Source organism: Pristiophorus japonicus, unplaced genomic scaffold, assembly GCF_044704955.1.
Source record: "Pristiophorus japonicus isolate sPriJap1 unplaced genomic scaffold, sPriJap1.hap1 HAP1_SCAFFOLD_512, whole genome shotgun sequence".
Classification (NCBI taxonomy): domain Eukaryota; kingdom Metazoa; phylum Chordata; class Chondrichthyes; family Pristiophoridae; genus Pristiophorus; species Pristiophorus japonicus.
The window spans coordinates 281,195-293,348 of record NW_027254418.1 but is presented as its reverse complement, the minus strand read 5'-3'; the positions used below and the strand labels follow the sequence as shown (position 1 = coordinate 293,348).

Sequence of the window (12,154 nt, the reverse complement as noted above, 5' to 3'; positions counted from 1 at the left end):
CCTCCCCTGAAGGTGCTGACTCTGGCTGGGTTCAGTTCTACACTCACTGGTTCCCCTCCCTCTCCTCCCCTGAAGGTGCTGACTCTGGCTGGGTTCAGTTCTACACTCACTGGTTCCCCTCCCCTGAAGGTGCTGACTCTGACTGGGTTCAGTTCTACACTCACTGATTCCCCTCCCTCTCCTCCCCTGAAGGCGCTGACTCTGGCTGGGTTCAGTTTTACACTCACCAGTTTCTCTCAAATATGTGACCCATGTGCCCAATCTCTATGCGTGAACCTCGACAGTGAGTGTCGACGGGCTATTCCACTGTCCTCACCTGAGGCCTCACACGTGCATTTTCCAGCAGGGTAACTGGAGCCTACTCCCAATGACTCAGTGGGTAAAGGCACCGCCCAATGTGACTGAGTCCTAGGAACAGGAAGGACCCAGGTTTAATCCTGTCTGCATATCCTCCCCTTCCAAAAAGCTGTTTACAAAAGTCATCACTGTAAGTAGGAACATAGGAACAGGAATAGGCCATTCAGCCCCTGGAGCATGTTCCACCATTCAATTCGATCGTGGCTGATCAGTATTTTAACTCCGTCTACCTGCCTTGGTTCCATCGCCCTTAATACCCTTGCCTAAGAAGAATTCATCAATCTCAGTTTTGGAATTTTCAACTGGCCCCCAGCCTCAATTTTAGGGGAACAGAGTTACGGATTTCCACTACCCTTTAAGAACATAAGAAATAAGGGAAAGAGTAGGCAATATGGCCCCTCGAGCCAACTCTACCAGTCAATAAGATCAAGGCCGACCTTCGACCTCAACTCTACTTTCCCGCACTATTCCCAGATCCCTTGATTCCTTTAAAATCATAGAACCTTACAGCATGGAACGAGGCCATTTCGGCCCATCGTGTTTGTGCCGGCCAACAAGAGGCTATCCAGCCTAATCCCACTTTCCAGCTCTAGGTCTGCAGGTTACGGCACTTCAAGTGCACATCCAAGTACTTTTTAAATGTGGTGAGGGTTTCTGCCTCTACCACTCTTTCAGGCAGTGAGTTCCAGACCCCCACAACCCTCTGCGGGAAGAAATTTACCCTCAAATCCCTTCTAAACCTTTAGAAATTACGTTAAATTTATGCCCCCTGGATGTTGACCACTGCTGAGGGAAATAGGCCCTTTTTATGCACTATATCGAGTCCCCTCATAATTTTATACATCTCAATGAGGTCTCCCCTCAGCATCCTCTGTTCCAAGGAAAACAAATCCAGTCTATCCAATCTGTCCTCATAGCTAAGATTCTCCACTCACAGCAACATCCTCGTAAATCTCCTCTGTACCCTCTCCAGTGCAATCACATCCTTCCTGTAATGTGGTGACCAGAACTGCACGCAGTACTCTAACTGTGGCCTAACTAGTGTTTTATACAGTTCAAGCATAACCCCGTTCTTGTACTCTGTGCCTCGGCTAATAAAGGCAAGCATTCCGTATGCCTTCTTAACTGTCTTATCTACCTGGCCTGCTACTTTCAGGGATCTGTGGACATGCACTCCCAGGTCTCTTTGTTCCTCTACACTTCTCAGTGTCCTACCATTTAATGCGTATTCCCTTTCCTTGCTAGCCCTCCCCAAATGTATTACCTCACACTTCTCTGGATTAAATTCCATTTGCCACTGTTCTGCCCACCTGACCAGTTGATTGATATCTTCCTGCAGTCTGCAGCTTTCTTCTTCATTATCAGCCACACAGCCGATTTTAGTATCATCTGCAAACTTCTTAATCATATCCCCTATATTCAAGTCTAGATCATTGATGTATACCACAAAAAGGAAGGGACCTAGTGCTGAGCCCTGGGAGTCCCACATGAAACATCCTTCCAGTCACAAAAACTCCCATCAACCATTACCCTTTGCTTCCTGCCTCTGAGCCAATTTGGATCCAACTTGCCACTTTTCCCTGAATCCCATGGGCTTTTACTTTCATGACTAGTCTGCCATGTGGGACCTTATCAAAGTGTCAAAATGTCTATTGATCTCAGCCCTGTTAATACTCAAAGACTGAGCATCCACAGCCCTCTGGGATAGAGAATTCCAAAGATTCACAGTGAAGAAATTCCTCCTCATCTCAATCTTAAATGACCGACTCCTTATCCTGAGACTATGACCCCCTAGTTCGAGACTCTTCAGTCAGGAGAAACATTTGTGTGAGGAAGTGCTTCATGGCATCACCCTTAATCGGCCTAGCTCTAATTTTAAGGTTCTGTCCCTTTCACCAGAGGAAATCGTTTCTCTAGCTACCCTGTTCACTGAACTAAAAAGGAAATAAATGACTTTTAAACACCTGGTCCACATGGCACTGAAGTGTCTGAAACTCATGATAGGAACTCCAGGAAAACAAAATACTGACAAATGTTAAACTGTTTTGTTCACAAAAGAAATCTCAATTTAACTATTAAAAGATAAATTGTTTAACAGGGGTTCACATTGACTCACCTGTCAGGCCGCCCCTCGAGCACCACGATTGGTTGCAGAACACGCCGCTCCCTGAGCCCTCCGGCCTCTGAGCTCTCTTCCTGTTGGTTCCCAGGGCAATCAATCACCCCTCGCCAACATTACGCCGCCAGATGAAGTTGAGGGGCTCAGAGGAAGAAATAAAACGAGACCGTGAATCTGAGTTAATAAATAAATTAGAGAAGCGTGACTACATTTATAAATTTAACGATTTAAAGTCAAGTCAAATGAATTGTTACAATTAATATATTCCTTTTGCACCAAGTGGGAAACAAGTGATGTGTGGGCTGTGCAGAGTGTCTGTGCCCAGTTACACAGTGTGTCCCTGTCTCATCGCTCCAAATACACATGTTTCAGCTCACATCCAACTGACTGGATAAACCTCGCCCGTCTAAACTCCATCACAGAAATATCAGCATTTGATGTTTAGTTATACTAAACCTTTATAAAACACTGGTTAGGCCTCAGCTGGCACATTGTGTTCGATTGTGGGCACCACACTTTCAGAAGGATGTATACACTTTAGAGAGGGTACAGAAGAGATTTACTAGAATGGTATCAAGGATGAGGGACCTCAGTTATGTGGCAATACTGGAGAAGCTGCAGTTATTCTCCTCAGAGCAGAAAAGTTTAAGAGGAGATTTCATTAAAGTTCTCAAAATCATGAACAATTTTAACAAGGAGAAACTTTTCCAGTGGCAGAAGGGTTGGTAACCTGAGGAGACAGAATAAGGTGATTGGCAAAAGAAGCAGAGGCGACATGAGGAAACATTTTATAAGCAGCGAGTTGTTGCAATCTGGAATGCACTGCCTGAAAGGGTGGTGGACACAGATTCAATAGTAACTTTCAAAAGTGAATTGGATAAATACTAAAGGGACAATATTTGCAGAGCTATTGGGAAAGATCAGGGGAGTGGAACTAACTGGCTAGATCTGCCATAGAGGTAACTGGGAGGGTCGATGGGGGTAGTGCATTTGATGGAGTGTATATGTATTTTAACAAGGCTTTTGATGAGGTCCCACATGCCAGACTGGTCACCAAAATAAAAGCCCATGGGATCCAAGGCAAAGTTGGATCCAAAATTGGCTCAGAGGTAGAAAGCAAAGGGTAAAGGGCTGCAGGAAGATATCAATGGACTGGTCAGGTGGGCAGAACAGTTACAAATGGAACTTAATCCGGAGAAGTGTGAGGTAGTGCATTTGGGGAGGGCTAACAAGACAAGGGAATTCACATTAAATGGTAGGACATTGAGAAGTGTAGAGGAACAGAGGGACTTTGGAGTGCATGTCCACAGATCCCTGAAGGTAGCAGCACAGGTGGATAAGCTGGTTAAGAAGGCATTTGCGATACTTGCCTTTATTAGCCTAGGCACAGAATGTAAGAGCAGGGAGGTTATGCTTGAACTGTATAAAATACTATTTAGGCTACAGCAAGAGTACTGCGTGCAGTTCAAGTCACCACATTACAGGAAAGATGTGATTGCACCAGAGAGGGTAAAAACATTTACGAGGATGTTGCCTGGAATGGAGAATTTTAGCTATGAGGAAAGATTGGATAGGCTGGGGTTGTTTTCTTTGGAACACAGTATGTAGAGGTGGAACCTCATTGAGGTGTATAAAATTATGAGGGGCCTGAATAGAGTGGATAGCAAGGACCTATTTCCCTTAGCAGAGGATTCAGCCATGGCTCAATGGGTAGCACTCTCACCTCTGAGTCAGAAGGTTATGAGTTCAAGTCCCGCTCCAGGGACTTGAGCACAAAATCTAGGCTGACACTCCAGTGCAGTGCTGAGGGAGATGCTATCTTTCCGATGAGACATTAAACCAAGGCACCTCCTGTTATCTCTGGTGGACGTAAAAGATCCTATGGCACTATTTTGAAGAAGAGCAAAGGAGGTATCCCTGTTGTCCTGGCAATATTTATCCATCAATCAACATAACAAAAACAGTTTATCTGGTAATTATCACATTAACAACATAAGAACAAGATACGAAATAGGAGCAGGAGTAGGCCATTTGGCCCCTTGAGCCTGCTCTGCCATTTAATAAGATCAAGGCTTTTCTGATCATGGACTCAGCTCCACTTCCCTGCCAGCTCCCCATAACCCTTTATTCCCTTATCACTCTAAAATCTGTCTATCTCCGCCTTAAATATATTCAATGACCCAGCTTCCACAGCTCTCTGGGGCAAAGAATTCCACAGATTTGCAACCCTCAGACAAGAAATCCCTCCTTATCTCAGTTTTAAATGGGTGGCCTCTTATTCTTAAATTGTGAGTGGAATTATCCTCACTGCATCCACCTTGTCAAGCTCTTATAAGTTTCAATAAGATCACCTCTCATCCGTCTGAACTCCAATGAGTACAGGCCCAACCTACTCAACCTATCTTCATAAGTCAACCCCCTCAGCTCCAGAATCAACCTAGTGAACCTTCTCTGAACTGCCTCCATTGCAAGTTTATCCTTGCTTCAATATGGAGACCAAAACTGTACACAGTACTCCAGGTGTGGCCTCACCAATACCCTGTACAGATGTAGCAGGAATTCTCTGGTGTACATTTAATGCAAGGGGAATACTATATTCCCCTTGCAATAAATGCCAACATTCCATTTGCCTTCCTGATTACTTGCTGTACCTGCATACTAATTTTTGTGTTTCATGCACAAGGATCCCTAGGTCTTTCTGTACTGCAGCACTTTGCAATTTTTCTCCATTTAAATTATAATTTGCTTTTCTATTTTTTCTGCCAAAATGGATAACCTCACATTTTCCCACATTATACTCCATCTGCCAAATTTTTGCCCACTCACTTAGCCTGTCCATATCCCTTTGCAGATTTTATGTGTACTCCTCACAACTTGCTTTCCCACCCATCTTTATATCATCATCAGCAAACTTGGCTACATTGCACTCGGTCCCTTCATCCAAGTCATTAATATAGATTGTAAATAGTTGAGTGTGGGATTAATCGTGCTTTAATCGGTATTTGCCACTTAATGCAAGTGTTGACTTCGTTCAATGTCTGTCAGCTTCTGGTATAGTTTGTGAGTCTGGGATTCATTCTGTATCTCTCAGTCTCTGGTACGGTGAGTGAGTGTGGGAGTCACTCTGTATCTCTCAGTATCTGGTACAGTGAGTGTGGGATTCATTCTGTATTTCTCAGTCTCTGGTACAGTGAGTGAGTGTGGGATTCACTCTGTATCTCTCAGTCTCTGGTACAGTTTATGGAGGTGGTATTGATTCTGTAACTCTCAGTCTCTGATACAGTGAGTATGGAATTCATTCTGTATCTCTCATTCTCTGGTACAGGGAGTGAGTCTGGGATTCATTCTGTATCTCTCAGTCTCTGGTACGGTGAGTGCGGGATTCATTCTGTATTTCTCAGTCTCTGGTACAGTGAGTGAGTCTGGGATTCACTCTGTATCTCTCAGTCTCTGGTACAGTGAGTGAGTCTGGGATTCATTCTGTATCTCTCAGTCTCTGGTACTGTTAGTGATTGCGGGATACATTCTGTATCTTTCAGTCTCTGGTACATTGAATGTGGGATTCACTCTGTATCTCTCAGTCTCTGGTACAGTGAGTGTGGGATTCACTCTGTATCTCTCAGTCTCTGGTACAGGGAGTGTGGGATTCACTCTGTATCTCTCAGTCTCTGGTACAGTGAGTGTGGGATTCACTCTGTATCTCTCAGTCTCTGGTACAGTGAGTGTGGGATTCACTCTGTATCTATCAGTCTCTGGTACAGTGAGTGTGGGATTCACTCTATATCTATCAGTCTCTGGTACAGTGAGTGTGGGATTCACTCTGTATCTATCAGTCTCTGGTACAGTGAGTGTGGGATTCACTCTGTATCCATCAGTCTCTGGTACAGTGAGTGTGGGATTCACTCTATCTATCAGTCTCTGGTACAGTGAGTGTGGGATTCACTCTGTATCTCTCAGTCTCTGATACAGTGAGTGTGGGATTCACTCTGTATCTGACAGGCTCTGGTACTGTTAGTGATGGCGGGATACATTCTATATCTTTCAGTCTGAACCTTATGATGTGGATTTATTCTATACCTTTCAGATACTATTTGTCTATTCTCTCTGATAGTTAATTTGTCACTATGGCTGCACTATTGTGAGATTAACATTGTGCCTTTCAGGCTGATAATGAGTGTGTATTTTGACTGGGATTGATGTATCTACCTGTGAACAGTACTGAGTTATGGTGAAATGTTAACAACTTCTGTCTCTCCTGCTCTGTTTGCTTGCTAGATTGAAAATGTATATCTGGAAATTGGGATCATTGCGGGACTGACTACTTCTGCTGTCTATGAGTGTGGAATTGATATTAAGAACATAAGAAATAGGAACAGGAGTAGGCCATACGGCCCCTCGAGCCTGCTCCGCCATTTAATACGATCATGGCTGATCTGATCATGGACTCAGGTCCACTTCCCTGCCCGTGCCCCATAAGCCCTTATTTCCTTATCGGTTAAGTAACTGTCCATCTCTGTCTTAAATGTATTCAATGACCCAGCTTCCACAGCTCTCTGAGGCAGCAAATTCCATAGATTTATAACCCTCAGAGAAGAAATTTCTCCTCATCTCAGTTTTAAATGGGTGGCCCCTTATTCTAAGATTATGCCCCCTAGTTCTAGTCTCCCCTATCAGTGGAACCATCTTCTCTGCCCCCTCATAATCTTATATGTTTTGATAAGATCACCTAAATTCCAATGAGTAGAGGCAAACCTACTGAACTATCCTCATAAGTCAACGCCCTCATCTCCGGAATCAACCTAGTGAACCTTCTCCTTTCTTAGATATGGAAACCAAAATTGTACACAGTATTCCAGGTATGGCCTCACCACTACCCTGTATAACTGTAGCAAAACTTCCCTGCATTTATACTCCATCCCCTTTTCAATAAAGGCCAAGATCCCATTGGCCTTCCTGATCACTTGCTGTACCTGCATACTAACCTTGTGTTTCATGCACCAGATCCTGCTGTACTGCAGCACTTTGCAATTGTTCCCCATTTAAATAATAACTTGCTGTTTGATTTTTTTTTTTTGCTAAAGTGTATAACTTCACACTTTCCAACATTATACTCCATCTGCCAAATTTTTGCCCACTCACATAGCCTGTCTATGTCCTCCTCATGCATTGCTTTTCCTCCCATCTTTGTATCATCATCAAACTTGGCTACGTTACATCCAGTCCCTTCTTCCAAGTCATTAATATAGATTGTAAAAAGTTGGGGTCCCAGCACTGATCCCTGCGGCACCCCACTAGTTACGGGTTGCCAACCAGAGAATGACCACTTATCCCGACTCTCACTTTTCTGTTAGTTAGCCAGTCCTCTATCCATGCTAATATATTTCCCCCAATCCCATGAACTTTTATCTTGTGCAGTAACCTTTTATGTGGCATCTTGTCAAGTGCCTTCTGGAAGTCCAAATACACCACATCCACTGGTTTCCCTTTATCCACCCTGTTCGTTGCATCCTCAAAGAACTCCAACAAATTTTTCAAACATGACTTCCCCTTCACAAATCCATGCTGACTCTGCCTGACTGAATTATGCTTTTCCAAATGTCCTGGTACCGCTTTAATAATAGACTCCAACATTTTCCCAACCACAGATGTTAGGCTAACTGGTCTATAGTTTCCTGCTTTTTGACTGCCTCCTTTTTCAAAAAGGGGTGTTACATTTTCAGTTTTCCAATCTGCTGGGACCTCCCCAGAATCCAGGGAATTTTGGTAAATTACAACCAATGAATACACTATCCCTGCCACTACTTCTCTCAAGACCCTAGGATGCAAGCCATCAGGTCCAGGGCATTTACCACCTCATTAGTGATTGTGATATAGCCCCCACCCCCCATAACCCCTTGACTATCCACTGGTGGGATATTTTTAGTCTCCTCTCCCGTAAAGCCTGATTCAAAATATTTGGTCAGAGTTTCTGCCATCTCCATGTACCCCATCAACAATTCCCTGGTTTCGTCCTCTGAGTAATACCGTACCTACTGTGTGTACAAGGAGCCAGTTGCACTGTTCCTTATGTCTCAGGTGGCAGAAACTTCACATTTGTTCCTGTACCTTCAATTCCTTGCCTGTAGGAAGAAATGGTATCTCTGATCATTCAAGAACAGGAGAAGTAGAAAATACTAAAGTGATGAATGTAATTGTTCAATTAATATTCGTTATGAACATTCACAAAGAAAAGCCAGCGATACAAACAATGTCAGTGTCTGACTCCACTGCAGTACTCAGCTTCTGCACACCAAGTGTGTTGGGCAGATTTACAGCAATTTACTGACATCCAGACACAACCCAACCCCTGCCCTGCTTCAGGAATGGGACGACCCGATGGGGCACGGACTTTTACACAGCTCAGATTGCTGCTCCCCTCTCCCAGGGCACTAACCGTTCAACCAGAAACAAAGAGCCGCTGTTTAAAACGTGTCTTTCACATTTCTCACCCGGTGCCTGCAATAGATGCTCCTTGTATAAATCCTCAGTGTCCGGCTCTGCTTCCACCGCTCACTGTCCAATGACAACAAACACGGTGAGACTGGAACTAAAGCAGGAACGTTCACTACTGGTTTGCAGGGAGAAAGCAGCAATGATTGTAAACAGCAGATCCTTCCCATTCTGTCTCCCTTACCCGGGACACACGCGGTCCACACACAGCCCGAGAATGGCCTCTCCCTTCCCCCACTCACTCCACGCACTGAGACCAGTTCTTGCTCCACTCCGCCTGTTACACACAGACCCCCACTTCCCTTGAACTTCCCCCGGACTCAGTGCCGATCTCTGAGCCCATCTGCGGACACGCTCCCAAAGCGATGTGCTGCTGTAAGGAGGCTGCTGCTCGCTGCCTTACCCCGAGACCGCGGTGTCTTCATTCCCGGCTGTTTAAACCATCTTCTTCCGCTCACTGAGTGAATGGCGCTCACAGGCAGGGCTGGGGGAGGGGAGGGCGCATGTGCTCTTCTGCTCACTGGAAATCGACACGGGGGCGGGGCTTAACCGCGCTTGCGCAGCTCTCTGCAATAATTCAGCCTTTAAAAATCAACGTGAACTTTTCCTGATTTACTTTTATCAGAATCTGAGCAAAGGAACTGGGCCTGGGGGGCAAGGACAGAGAATGTTTAAAGCTGGGGGCCTTGCCCCTTTGAGATGCTCAATTTGGGATCATTCCGTGCAAGGTTTTTTTCTCTTCGTGAGCCCGTCCTCACAAAGCAATCCTGCAGAAACATCGGAGGGACGGCAGAGTAGGAGTGTTTGCTGGGACTGTGCAGGAGTTAATATCTGACAGAAACAGTCCCAGTTTAATTTAATCAGAGTGAAACACTCGGTCACTGAGAGTAATACCGAACGGCCCTGAGCTGCAAGATTACAGAGAGTACAACAGGCAAGCGAGGGTTAAATGTGGGACCTTGTTTCTCTCACTCTCTGACACTGTCCCGCAGTGTGGGATTAATAATGTGTCTGTCTGTGGTACAATATCAGTGAGAGAGGGGACTGCATCTTCTGTCTCTCCAATGGGATCTTTCAGGATAAACCGGACCTCACAGGTCAGTCTGGAACTGATACTGTGCATGTTTCTGTGTCTCACCGCCCTGCCTCGCGCTCCCCTGTCTCTCACTCAGTCCTCTGCCCCACTCCCCGCTCTCCCCACTCCCCCCTCTCCCCATCTCTCTCTGTGTTGCTATCCCCCTTTCTCTTGTACTGTTTGGCAAGGCGGGATATTGTTATTTAGCGTGATGTGGAAACACTATTGGAAGTACAACCCTGATACTGTCTCTATTCTCTCCCTGGTGCTACACATGACAGTGTGGCACTGTTAATGAGTGTAAGACCGGGATACCAATACAAAGTGTAAGATTGATACTGTGCCTGTCTCTCTCTATCTTTCGCTGAAACGGTACATGAATGCGTGATACAAGTATTGAGCGTAATATGGAGACACAGTTCGCGTATTTAGGGTGTCTATATCTGCCGTTCTCTCAGATAGCAATCTCTGGGTGATAAGGATGGGATGGATAGGGCACCAGTTACTGTTAAATGTCTCTCAGCTTAGGAGGAGAGAGAGACAAAGAGAGGCTGGTGGGGCAGTGAGCACATAATATATATTTTCAGAAAAATCAAACATATTTCTGCATGCGAACACTATAACAACTTAAAGCAGATATGAGTTTAGCCAGCCTCTGTGGTGAGTGTTCCCCAGATTCAGGGGCAGGAACCAAACACTGTAAGGAATGCAAGCCTCAGAGTGTTTAACATTTACTGAGCTGGGAAACTACAACTAACCCCGAGAATCGTCAGCACAAGCTGAGCGGAGAGGAAACCCTGTGCTGGGAGCTGTAAATCTGGGACAGTTTGTGTTGTGAATGTGCAGATGTCAACATTGTGTGAGTGATAATGTGTGTCTACTGTATATGGTCCACGTCTCTGAGCCACACAGGAGGGCGGGTATCACTACAGTCCTGTAGACCATGAGCTTGGTGGCAGATTTGAGGGCCTGATCTTTGAACACTCTTTCCCTCAGGTGGCTGAAGGCTGCACTGGCGCACTGCAGGCGGTGTTGAATCTTGTTGTCAATGTCTGCCCTTGCTGATAATAGGCTCCCAAGGTATGGAAAGTGGTCCACATTGTCCAGTGCCGGAGCGTTGATCTTGATGGAAATCGCTGGAGAAATGCCACCAATGTCTCCACAAGATCCTGCAAATCCCCTGGAAGGACAGACGCATCAGTGTTAGCGTCCTCAATCAGGCCAACATCCCCAGCATCGAAGCAATGACCACACTCGACCAGCTCCGCTGGGCAGGCTGTTAAGTCCTGACTCTAATGTACTGACTTGCACAAGACATATGCTGAAGTCAAGGTCACTCAATAACCTGCACCTTTAATTCACAGCTCTCCAGTGCTGCGCTTGCCTGAGACCTCCCTTTATATACCTCAGTGGGACAGGTGTGGAGTGTCTCCTGCAAGTGCACCCCTAGTGGTAAGGTATGCTTATTGTTACAGGTCATATCCAGTTACAGTCATGTATAGCATGGTAAGATACAGTTATATACAGTAATGTGAGATACATGACATCACCCTCCCCCAAGGTCTTATTGCCTTTATAGATTCAGTCTCTCAGGTGGTCTGCACTCTCACGTGGAGCGTCTTAGTTGTGGTTCAGTTGTTTGCCTTGGTGCCTGTGTTCGTTAGGTGCGATTGCTGGTATCTCGCCTGGGCTGTCTGTTTCATTCGGCGTGATTGCTGGTATCTCGTCTGGGCTGTCTGTTCAGACTGCCCTTTCCTCAGGTTGTTCCACCTGTCTGTCCACTAGGTGTGGTGTGAGTTCCACATTGTAGTCTGCCTCTGGTTCTTCAGTGTTATCAGTGAATCTACTTTTTACTTGGTCAACATGCCTCTGGCAGGTTTGGCCATTGTCCATTTGTATAACCAGCAGCCTGTTTCCCTCTTTGTCTGTTACTGTCCCTGCAAGCCATTTGGGACCCCGGCCATAGTTTAGCACAAACACTTTGTCCCCTATCTCATTCCACCTCCCCCTCGAATTTCGGTCATGGTACTCAGTTAGCTTTTGATGCTCAGCCTCAACAGTTTCATGCATGTCTGGGAGGACTAACGAGAGCCTGGTCTTTAAGGTTCATTTCA

General features: G+C 45.5%; 1 protein-coding gene across 1 annotated transcript in view; it reads right to left on the bottom strand.

The window, feature by feature from the left end:
* Positions 1-12,154, bottom strand: part of LOC139253803 (zinc finger protein 271-like) — an 82,905-nt gene that overhangs the window by 5,424 nt on the left and 65,327 nt on the right. The window lies entirely within an intron of this gene.